Source organism: Monodon monoceros, unplaced genomic scaffold (assembly GCF_005190385.1).
Source record: "Monodon monoceros isolate NGI ecotype Baffin Bay Population unplaced genomic scaffold, NGI_Narwhal_1 Super_Scaffold_21, whole genome shotgun sequence".
NCBI lineage: Eukaryota > Metazoa > Chordata > Mammalia > Artiodactyla > Monodontidae > Monodon > Monodon monoceros.
In genome coordinates this window covers 79,330,157-79,342,472 of record NW_021703778.1, presented here as the reverse complement: position 1 = coordinate 79,342,472, position 12,316 = coordinate 79,330,157, and the positions used below count along the sequence as shown (strand labels likewise).

Below are 12,316 nucleotides of genomic sequence, written 5' to 3'. Positions count from 1 at the left end.
TCACTTTCAGTCTGTATGTGTCCCTAGGTCTGAAGTGGGTCTCTTGTAGACAGCATTTATATGGGTCTTGTTTTTGTATCCATTCAGCCAGTCTGGGTCTTTTGGTTGGAGCATGTACATTTAAGGTAGTTATTGCTATGTATGTTCCTATTACCATTTTCTTAATTGTTTTGGGTTTGTTATTGTAGGTCTTCTCCTTCTCTTGTGTTTCTTGCCTAGAGAAGTTCCTCTGGCATTTGTTTAAAGCTGGTTTGGTGGTGCTGAATTCTCTTAGCTTTTACTTGTCTGTAAAGGTTTTTAATTTCTCCATCAAATCTGAATGAGATCCTTGCTGGGTAGAGTAATCTTGGTTGTAGGTTTTTCCCTTTCATCACTTTAAATATGTCCTGCCGCTCCCTTCTGGCTTGCAGAGTTTCTACTGAAAGATCAGTTGTTAACCTTATGGGGATTCCCTTGTGTGTTATTTGTTGTTTTTCCTTTGCTCCTTTTAGTATGTTTTCTTTGTATTTAATTTTTGACAGTTTGAGTAATATGTGTCTTGGCATGTTTCTCCTTGGATTTATCCTGTATGGGGCTCTCTGTGCTTCCTGGACTTGGTTGAGTATTTCCCTTCCCATATTAGGGAAGTTTTCAACTATAATCTCTTCAAATATTTTCTCAGTCCCTTTCTTTTTCTCTTCTTCTTCTGGGACCCCTATAATTCGAATGTTGGTGTGTTTAATGTTGTCCCAGAGGTATCTGAGACTGTCCTCAATTCTTTTCAGTCTTTTTCTTTATTCTGCTTTGCAGTAGTTATTTCTACTATTTTATCTTCCAGGTCACTTATCCATTCTTCTGCCGCAGTTATTCTGCTATTGATTCCTTCTAGAGAATTTTAAATTTCATTTATTGTGTTGTTCATCATTGTTTGTTTGCTCTTTAGTTCTTCTAGGTCCTTGTTAAACGTTTCTTGTATTTTCTCTATTCTATTTCCAAAATTTTGGATCATCTTTACTATCATTACTCTGAATTTTTTTTTCAGGTAGACTGCGTATTTCCTCTTCATTTGTTTGGTCTGGTGGGTTTTTGCCTTGCTCCTTCATCTGCTGTGTGTTTTTCTGTTTTCTCATTTTGCCTAACTTACTGTGTTTGGAGTTTCCTTTCTGAAGGCTGCAGGTTCATAGTTCCTGTTGTTTTTGGTGTCTGTCCCCAGTGGCTAAGGTTGTTTCATTGGGTTGTGTAGGCTTCGTGGTGGAGGGGGCTGGTGCCTGTGTTCTGGTGGATGAGGCTGGATCTTGTCTTTCTTGTGGGCAAGGTCCACGTCTGGTGGTGTGTTTTAGGGTGTCTGTGACCTTTTTATGACTTTAGGTAGCCTTTCTGCTAATGGGTGGGGTTGTGTTCCTTTCTTGCTAGTTGTTTGGCATAGGGTGTCCAGCACCGTAGCTTGCTGGTTGTTGAGTGAAGCTGGGTCTTAGCATTGAGATCGAGATCTCTGGGAGAGCTTTTGCTGTTTGATATTACATGGAGCCAGAAGGTCTCTGGTTGACCAATGTCCTGCACTCAGCTCTCCCACCTCAGAGGCACAGGCCTGACACCCAGCCGGAGCACCAAGATCCTGTCAGCCAGATGGCTCAGGAGAAAAGGGAGAAAAAAGAAAGAAAGAAAGAAAAAATAAAATAAAGTTATTAAAATAAAAAAATTTAAAAAGTATTTTTAAAATTTTTAAAGTATTAAAAAAATAAAGAAGAGAGCAACCAAACCAAAAAACAAATCCACCAACAATAACAAGGGCTAAAAAATATACTAAAAAAAGACAAAACCCCCCCAAAAAACAGACAGACAGAACCCTAGGACAAATTGTAAATGCAAAGCTATACAGACAAAATCACACAAAGAAGCATACACATACACACTCACAAAAAGAGAAAAAGGAAAAATATATATATATATTAAAAAAAGGAAGAGAGCAACCAAATCAATAAACAAATCTACCAATGATAATAAACTCTAAACACTAAACTACAATAAACATAAAACCAGAAAAAAATTAGATGCAGAAAGCAAACCCCCAAGTCTACAGTTGCTCCCAAAGTCCACCGCCTCAATTTGGGATGATTCGTTGTCTATTCAGGTGTTCCACAGATGCAGCGTATATCAAGTTGACTGTGGAGATTTAATCCGCTGCTCCTGAGGCTGCTGGGAGAAGTTTCCCTTTCTCTTCTTTGTTCTCACAGCTCCTGGGGTTCAGCTTTGGCTTTCACCCTGCCTCTGCGTTTACGTCACCAGAGGGCGTCTGTTCTTCACTCAGGACAGAGTTAAAGTAGCAGCTGATTAGGGGGCTCTGGCTCGCTCAGGCCCGGGGCTGAGAGGGGTATAGAATGCGGGGCGAGCCTGCGGCGGCAGAGGCCAGCGTGACGTTGCAACAGCCTTAGGCGTGCTGTGTGCTCTCCTGGGGAAGTTGTTCCTGGATCATGGGACCCTGGCAGTGGTGGGCTGTACAGGCTCCCGGGAGGGGAGGCGTGGATAGTGACCTGTGCTTGCTCATAGGCTTCTTGGTGGCTGCAGCAGCAGACTTAGCACTTCACGCCCATCTCTGGTGTCTGCGCTGACAGACGCGGCTCGCGCCCGTCTCTGGAGCTCGTTTTTGCGGTGCTCTGAATCCCTTCTCCTCGCACACCCCGAAAGGATGGTCTCTTGCCTCTTAGGCAGTTTCAGACTTTTTCCCAGACTCCCTCCAGGCTACTTGTGGCATACTAGCCCCCTTCAGGCTGTGTTCACGCAGGCAACCTCAGTCCTCTCCCTGGGATCTGAACTCCGAAGCCGGAGCCTCAGTTCCCAGCCCCCACCCGCCCTGGCAGGTGAGCAGACAAGCCTCTTGGGCTGGTGAGTGCTGGTCGGCACCAATCCTCTGTGTGGGAATCTCTCCACTTTGCCCTCCGCACCCCTGTTGCTGTGTTCTCCTCCGTGGCTCCAAAGCTTCCCCCACCCCGCCCACTCGCCATCTCCACCAGTGAAGGGGCTTCCTAGTGTGTGGAAACCTTTCCTCCTTCACAGCTCCCTCCCACTGGTGCAGGTCCCGTCCCTATTCTTTTGTCTCTTTTTTCTTTAGCCCTACCCAGGTACATGGGGAGTTTCTTGCTTTTTGGGAAGTCTGAGGTCTTCTGCCAGTGTTCAGTAGGTGTTTTGTAGGAGTTGTTCCACATGTAGATGTATTTCTGATGTATTTGTGGAGAGGAACGTGATCTCCACGTCTTACTCCTCTGCCATCTTGAAGGTCTCCTCGTATTATTTTTGCTAACACCCTTTTGAAACTAAAAAGCAACTATATGAATCCTGTGAATTAATTTATAAGTAGAGATGTTGAACAGTTTTGGAAATATATGCATCTTATAAATCAAAGCCTGTTTAGCGAATAGGTTAATTTTTTTTTAACATCTTTATTGGAGTATGATTGCTTTACATTGTTGTGTTTGTTTCTGTTGTATAACAAAGTGAATCAGCTATACGTATACATATATCCCCATATCCCCTCCCTCTTGCCTCTCCCTCCCACCCTCCCTGTCCCACCCCTCTAGGTGGTCACAAAGCACCGAGCTGATCTCCCTGTGCTATGTGGCTGCTTCCCACTAGCTATCTGTTTTACATTTGGTAGTGTATATATGTCCATGCCACTCTCTCATTTCGTCCCAGCTTACCCTTCCCCCTCCCCCTGTCCTCAAGTCCATTCTCTACGTCTGTGTCTTTATTCCTGTCCTGCCCCTAGATTCTTCAGAACCATTTTTTTTTAGATTCCATATATATGTGTTAGCATATGATATTCATTTTTCTCTTTATGACTTCACTGTGTATGACAGACTCTAAGTCCATCCCCCTCACTACAAATAACTCAATTTCATTTCTTTTTATGGCTGAGTAATATGCCATTGTATATATGTGCCACATCTTCTTTATCCATTCATCTGTTGATGGACAGTTAGGTTGCTTCCATATCCTGGCTATTGTAAATAGTGCTGCAATGAACATTGTGTTACATGACAAGCAGGTTAATACTGTATTAGATAAATTGTTGTTTTATGGCAGGTATTAACGCATTCACAGTGTTTCAGTTCAACTGTGAATTGTTGTTTTTATTTTTTGGACCTCAGTTTCGATGAGGAAACGGTAGAGTGTTCTCCCTCATTTTGTTCAGATTTTCCAAGGAATGCATACAAGGGAGTCATCATCAATCCGAGCACGTGCTGGGACGCTGCAGAACCCGACAGGGCAGGCCGCGTGGCTCCGCTGAGGAGCCAGTGACCCCCAAGTACCCCAACAGCCTGGGGAATCCACAGCCCCCAGGCCACTCAGCAAGAGGAACAGTCAATCCATGCTTGCAGCCACTGGGCCCGTCTGAGGAAACCCTAATATCCAGTGGCACATCTTGGGGTGCTTGAAGGCCTACTGTCCTGAGGTATCCACAGCCACGCTCGGCACCCTGGGCCTACCTCACTTCTTCCAGGTCTCCCTACCACCTCCAGTCCTCAGACCACGCGAAGGTCTTCTTGTCCTCACCGACAGCCAGCCTTGCCCAGCAAGTGCACCTGAGAAGTAGACAGAAATCACACAGGCTTCAGAATTGGACCCTGGTTCTCAGAAAACACGATTAATGCAAACATTTACCTGGGCGTGAGCCCTGCACCTGCTTCCCAAGTACCTCTATCACTTAGGAGAACTGAATGCATGTCTGACAGCACAACTGCAGGAAGGTAGGCACGTAGGTGGGCCTGCGCGTGAGAGGGTGTATGTGTGTGCGCATGCGTGCGTCTGTGATTGCGCACGTGGACATGCTTGCGGGTTTCTGTGTGTGCCTCTGTATCTGCGTCTTGGTCTCTGTGTGTCCCTTTGCTCCTCTGCAGTGCCTTGAACAGTAAAAGCCACACCTTATACACAGAGCCCTGGCCTCAGACCCTCCTACTGAATGGAGAAAGACCCCAGCCGCCTTCAAGAGGCCGCATGCGAACTTTGACCCCGATGGGCTGTTGAAATAGCCATGGGCTCCCACTCTCCAGCAGCCCCGCCTTCTGACCAAAGCACATAGACTTGAGGGACCAGCCTCCCGGCCGTGGATGTGACATCTATGTGGACCTGGAGACCCTGCCAGCTACTAGCACATCTGATGTGCACTTGGGGCCACTGCCAGCGCTTCCAGGAACAAGGGAGCCTCCCATGGGCAGGCTGACACCACCCTGCAGCTGGCTACAGGCAAGATGCAGCCTGTCTTCCTCTCAAGGGGCCAAAGGAATTCAGCCCAGGTGCCACTTCAGGCCAACTAGGCCAGATCATCTTCTGGGGACCCGCAGGGACACCGACCATGGGAAGCAGTGGTCTTCAGCAACCATGACCCAGGGTCAAACCCCACAGCAGAAACTAGGCCACCTTCCCGGCCATGTTCCGGCCAGCTCTCCAGCTGGCAGGACTTGCGGCCCTGACCCCCAAGGAAACGCTCAAATGCTCGACAGCCTTGTCACATGTGCCATCCTCCTGCCCACAGGGCAACTCGACCCGACTGAAAGCCACAGATGCCATGCAAACACACGGACACTGAGCACCAGGGAAGACAGCAAGCATGTCCACTTTGATGACGGCAACCCCACCCCATGCATCCTGGCACCTCTCCTCCGACACAGAGACACTACTGAGGACCTCACAGAGATCCAAGGCGCTGTCCATGAGGACCACAGAAAGACTTCAAATTTAAGACCTCTGCCATACAAAGGGACCTGGAACCCTGAAAGGGAGCAAGTGGCTGTCCACAACAGCTGTGAATTGTTGTTTTTACATGACACAGTATTGTTTTTCAAACCTAGCTCAGTTTCTATCCATAGCTTCCCTGAACTGTACAAAGACTTCATTCAGTCACCTGTGGAGCACAAAAATATTGATTTTTGTCCCAATGAATTGAGACTGCTTGTACACTTTTGGAGAAATATGTGAATTTATAAAGATTTTGTATATACGTGTTTAGAAAATTGATTACATCCTTTGATGCACAGAAGTTTTTAAGTTAGATATAGTCTCATTTGTCTATTTTTGTTTGTATTGCTTGTGCTTTTGGTGTCATTTCCAAGAAATCATTGCCAAATCCAGTATCATGAAGCTTTTCCCCTATGTTTTCTTCTTGGAGTTTTATGGTTTGGGGTCTTAAATTTAGGTCTTTAATCCATTTTTAGCTGATTTTTGTATATGGTGTTAGGTAAGCATCCAACTTAATTCTTTTGCATGTGGCTAACCAGTTTTCCCAACACTATTTGTTGAAGAAACTCTTCTTTCCCACATTGAGTGGTCCTGGCACCTTTGTCCTGTAAGCCTTTTAATGACTTCATAATATTTCATGTAATGGATATGTTATACTCTAATTGTTTGTTTTGTTTCCAGATTTTTGCTACAGTGTTTACTGTGGTAAACATTCTTGTGCATATGTCCTTATGTACTGGTGCTTTTATTGCTATGGGAGTTAGGTGTGGGGTTGCTGAATCAAGGGAATATATACTTTTATTTTTTGATAAATTTTGCAAGATTAAAATATTTCAAGATTACTTTTCCAAAAGGCAGTAACACTTTACATTTCTATCAGCAGTGTTTGAGAGCAGCAGGATTCTTCTTTTATCCTAGGACCATTGGTATCAGGAAGGCCTCTCCCAGGGGAGGGATCACATATATGACTAAGAAAAATAAAGATGTTTCTCTATATCGTTATATATGTTAGTGCTTAACATTTAAATGCATAAAGAGTCCCCTATTCTCATTTTCCATAACCTCAAGAAGCCTACTGAGTAAGAGGAAAGAGGATTGATCTGGGTTGCAATTAGAGTTCTATGATTAACTGGCACTTAACCTATAAAGGTGGAATCACTTGATATGGAAAAACCATGGACTTGGGTGACAAACCTGGCTTCAAAGCCTTGTGACAAGTCAGCTTCCCAGCCTTTTGCTGTATGATCCTGGGCAAATGACAACCTTTCAGAACTTTAGTCTCTTCACTTATAAAGGATGTTCGCACATTTGCTGTTGACACTTTAAAAATGTACTGTTGAGGTTTACACAGAAAAAAAGTGTGCAGTTGATATTACTCAAATGCTGGCTTAGTCCATTTGGGCTGCTATAGCAAAATGCCACACACGGAGTAGCTTATACACAACAGGAATTGATTTCTCACACTTCTGGGGGCTGGAAGTCTGGGATCAGTGTGGTTGGATGAGGGCCCTCTTCCAGGTCTCAGACTTCTTGTTGTGTCCTCTTATGGCAGAATGTGCTAGGGAGCTCTCTGGAGCCTTTTTATAAGGTCCTAGCCCTGTTAATGGGGATTCCACCCTCATGACTGAAGCAGCTCCCAAAGGCCCTACCTACCAATACCATAACCTTTGGGGGTTAGGATTTCAACATGAATTTTGGGAAGAAACAAACATTCAGACCATTCAAGTACCATAATCTGTTATTAATATAGTTATCAAAATAGACTGTTAAAGGCAAAACCATGGAGACAGTAAAAAATTCAGTGATTGCGGGAGGTTGAAGGGGGAGAGATGAATAGGCAGAGCACAGAGGATTTTTAGGGCAGTGAAAATACTGTAGGATGCCGTAATGATGGGTTCATGCCATCATAAATTTGTCCAAACCCATAGAATATATAACATCAAGAGGCAAGTGTAATGTAAACTATAGATTTTGGTGATAATGATATATCAGTGTAGGTTCATCAGTTGCAAGGAATGTTCTGCTCTGATGGGGATGTTGATAATGGGGGAGGCTATGCATGTGGGGGGGGCAGGGCATATAAAAATCTCTGTACCTTCCCCTCAGATTTGCTGTGAACCTCAAACTGCTCTAAAAGGTATTATTTTTTTAAATTGTTTATGATCACCATAGTAAGTCTGGTTAACATTTGCCACCATACACAGTTACAAATTTTTTTCTTGTGATGAGAACTTTCAAGATTCACTCTCTTAGCAACCTTCAAATATGTAACATGGTTTTATTAACTACAGTCACCATGCTGTACATTACACCCCCATGACTTATTTTATAACGGGAATTTTTTACCTTTTGAGCCCCTTCACCCATTTCTCCCACCCCCCACTTCCTGTTCCTCTGTATGAACTGGGTTTGTTTTTTTTTTTCCTATTTTTTTTTTAAAGATTCCACATATAAGTGAGATCACATAGTATTTGTCTTTCTCTGTCTGACTTATTTCACTTAGCATAATGCCCTCAAGGTCCATCCATGTTGTCGCAAATGGCAGGATTTCCTTCTTTTTGATGGTTGAATAACATTCCATTGTGTGTGTGTGTACATGTGCACACGCACATATTATGTGTGTGTGTGTGTATATATATATATATATCACATTTTCTTTATTCATCCATTTGTGGACACTGAGGTTGTTTTCATATCTTGGCTATTGTAAGTAATGCTGCAATGAACATGGGTTACAAATATCTTTTCAAGTTAGTGTTTTTGTTTTCCTTGGGTAAAGCCCCTGAAGTAGAATTGCTGTATCACGTGATAGTTATATTTTTAATTTTTTGAGGAACATCTGTACTGTTTTCCATAGTGGCTGTACTGATTTACATTCCCACCAATAGTGCACAAGGGTTCCCTTTTCTCTACACCCTCACCAGTGCTTCTCAGTACCTTTTCATTTACTTCTTGGCCAGCTGTATGTATTCTTTGTAAAAGTGTTTATTCAGATCCTCTGCCCATTTTTTAATTGGATTGTTTGGGGTTTTTTTTGCCATTGAATTGTATGTGTTCTTTATATATTTTGGATATTAACCCCTTATCAGATATATGATTTGCAAATAATTTCTCCCATTCTGTAGGTTGCCTTTTCATTTTGTTGGTAGTTTTCTTTGCTATGTAAAAGTTTTTTAGTTTGATGTAGTTCCACTTGCTTATTTTCACTTTTGTTGGCTTTGCTTTTGGTGTCAAATCCAAAGAATCATCACCAAGACCAATGTCAAGGAGCTTACTATGTTTTCCTCTAGTTTTATGGTTTCAGGTCTTATGTTCAAGTCTTTAATCCATTTTGCGTTAATTTTTGTGTATGGTGTAAGATAGTGGTCCAATTTCTTTCTTTTGCAAATGTCTGTCCAGTTTCCCCAGGACCATTTATTGAAGAGGCTGTCCTTTCCCCATTGTGTATAACTATCTATCTATATACATTTTAAAAATTGAAGTATAGTTGACTTACAATATTATATTAGTTTCAGGTGTACAATGTACTGATTCAATATTTTTATACATTACACACCATATAAAGGTATTGACTATGTTCCCTGTGCAGCATATTACATCCCTGTGACTTATTCATTTTATAACCCATTGTATATTCTTGTCTCCTTTATCATAAGTCAGTTGACCATATATGTGTAGGTTTATTTGTGGGATCTCTATTCTGTTCCATTGATCTATGTGTCTGTATGACAATACCATACTGTTTTGATTGTTATAGCTTTGTAATGTAGTTTGAAACCAGGGAACATGATCCCATCAGCTTTGTTCTTTCTCAAGATTGTTTTGGCTATTTGGAGTCTTTGGTGTTTCCATACAAATTTTAGGATTGTGTATTCTATTTCTGTGAAAAATGCCATTGGAATTTTGATAGAGATTGTATTAAATCTGTACATTGGTTTGGGCAGTGTGGACATTTTAACAATACTAATTCTTCTAATCCATGAGCATAGTATATCTCTCCCTTTGTGTCTTCTTCAATTTCTTTCATCAATGTCTTACGGCTTTCATTCTACAGGTTTGTCACCTCCTTGGTTAAATTTATTCCTAGGTATCTTTTTCTTTTTGATGCAACTGTAAATGGGATTGTTTTCTTAACTTTTCTTTCTCATAGTTTGTTATTAGTGTATACAAAAGCAACAGATTTTTGTATATTCATTTTGTATCCTGCAACTTTAAACTGAATTCCTTTATTCTAAAAGTTATTTGATGGAGTCATTAGGGTTTTCTCTTTGTATAATATCATGTCATCTGCAAATAGTGACAGTTTTACTTCTTCCTCTCCTATTTGGATGCCTTTTATCTCTTTTTCTTTGTTAATTGCTCTTGCTAGGATTTCCAACACTATGTTGAATAAAAGTGGTGAGAATGGGCATCCTTGTCTTGTTCCTGATCTTAGAAGAAAAGCTTTCAGCTTTTCACCATTGAGTATGATGTTAGCTATGGACTTGTATATGGCCTTTATTATGTTGAGGTATGTACCCTCTATATCTGCTTTGTTGAGAGTTTTTAATCATCAATGGATGCCGAATTTTGTCAAATGCTTTTCTGCATCTATTGAGATGACCATATGATTTTTCTTGAATTTAATTTAAGTTGATATTTTTATTCAGTAGGTTCTTATTAGTTATTTATTTTATACATATTAGTGTATATATGTCAATCCCAATCTCCCAATTCATCCCACCAGCACCCCCCAACACCCCGCTTTCCCGTCTTGGTGTCCATACATTTGTTCTCTCCATCTGTGTCAACCATATGATTTTTATCCTTCATTTTGTTAATGTGTATCACATTGATTGACTTCTGGATATTGAATCATCCTTGCATCCCTTGAATAAATCCTGCTTGACCATAGTGTATGATTGTTTAAATGTATTGTTAAATTTGGTTTGCTAATATCTTGTTGAGGATTTTTGCATCTATGTTCATCAGGGATATTAGTCTGTTATTTTCTTTTCTTGTGGCATCCTTGTCTGATTTTGGTATCAGGGTAGTGTTTGCCTTGTAAAATGAGTTTGGAAGTGTTCCTTCCTATTTTTTGGAAGCGTTTGAGAAGGACTGGTATTAGTTCTTCTTTAAATGTTTGGTAGAATTCACCAGTGAAGTGCTTGTTTGGTCCTGGATTTTGTTTGTTGGGAGGAACAAAGTCTTAATTTTTAAAAAATAGACTATTCCTGGGAAAGTTATAAAACATCAAAAAGAAATAAGGAAAATAAATGCAGTGGCATTGCACATTAAGTTTTATGTTTATTAAGAAAACTTATGGGGTAATTGTTCAAATAGCTTTTCTGAAGGTTATACCTATACTGTTTGTTATATTTTCTCAATTCTGATATACTACTATATTTGTACATATATTTCTCAGTCATTAGTCATAAAGAGGTTCTCTTTTAATAACAGCTTTATTGAGATACAATTCAATATTGAAAGTGTATAATTCAGTGGATTTTACTATATTCACATGCAGCCATCACCACAGTTGATTTTAGAACATTTTCATATCACCCCCAAAGCACTCCCTCTCTAGGCAATCAAAAATCTGCTTTGTGTTTCTATAGATTTGCCTATTCTGGATATTTCATGTAAATGGAATCATATAATATGTGGTCTTTTGTGACAGGCTTCTTTTATTAGCATAATGTTTTCAAGGTTCATCTAGGTTCTAGCATGCATCAGTAATTCACTCATTTTTATGTCCAAATAATATTCTATTAGATATACTATGTTTTATCCATTTATCATTTGATGGGCATTTGCATTGTTTCTACTTTTTGGCTATTATGAATAATGCTGCTATGAACATTCATATACAAGTTTTTGTATGGACGTCGGTTTTCATTTCTCGTGAGTATGTACCTAGGAGTGGAATTGCTAGGTCTTTGGTCACCCTTTAACTTTTTAGGAACTGCCAGACTGTTTTCCAAAGCAACAGTACAATTTTACATCCCCGCTAGCAGTGTATGAGGGTCCCAATTTCTCCATATTTTTACCAACACTCGTTATTATCTGTGTTATTTATTATAGGCATCTTAGTGGGTATGATGTGGTATCTCATGGTTTTGATTTGCATCTTCCTGATGGCTAAAGGTTTTGAACATCTTTTCATGTACTTAGCCTTTCTTCTTTTAGATAACTTACCTATTTTAAAATTGGGTTGATTAGGTTGTTGGTTCTTTTATTATACAAGTCCCTTGTCAGATGTATGATTTGCAAAAACTTTCTCCTGGTTCCCTCTTTTTTTTTGAATTTTATTTTCTTTATTTTTTTATATAGCAGGTTCTTATTAGTTATCCATTTTATCCATATTAGTGTATATATGTCAATCCCAATCTCCCAATTCATCACACCACCACCCACCACCATCGCTTTCCCCCCTTGGTGTCTATACGTTTGTTCACTACATCTGTGTCTCAATTTCTGCCCTGCAAACTGGTTCATCTGTACCATTTTTCTAGGTTCCACATACATGTGTTAATATACAATATTTTTTTTTCTCTTTCTGATTTACTTCACTCTGCATGACAGTCTCTAGATCCATCTACGGCTCTACAAATGACTCAATTTC

General features: G+C 40.7%; 1 protein-coding gene and 1 non-coding gene across 2 annotated transcripts in view; one reads left to right on the top strand and one right to left on the bottom strand.

Moving 5' to 3' along the window:
- The window catches only part of CHRNA5 (cholinergic receptor nicotinic alpha 5 subunit), a 60,520-nt gene that overhangs the window by 26,378 nt on the left and 21,826 nt on the right, over positions 1 to 12,316 (top strand). The gene's annotated exons all lie outside the window — the stretch shown is intronic.
- On the bottom strand, positions 4,116 to 4,208 carry LOC114905319. Its single transcript, XR_003796165.1, has one exon. It is a non-coding gene; the product is annotated as a small nucleolar RNA SNORD116 (small nucleolar RNA).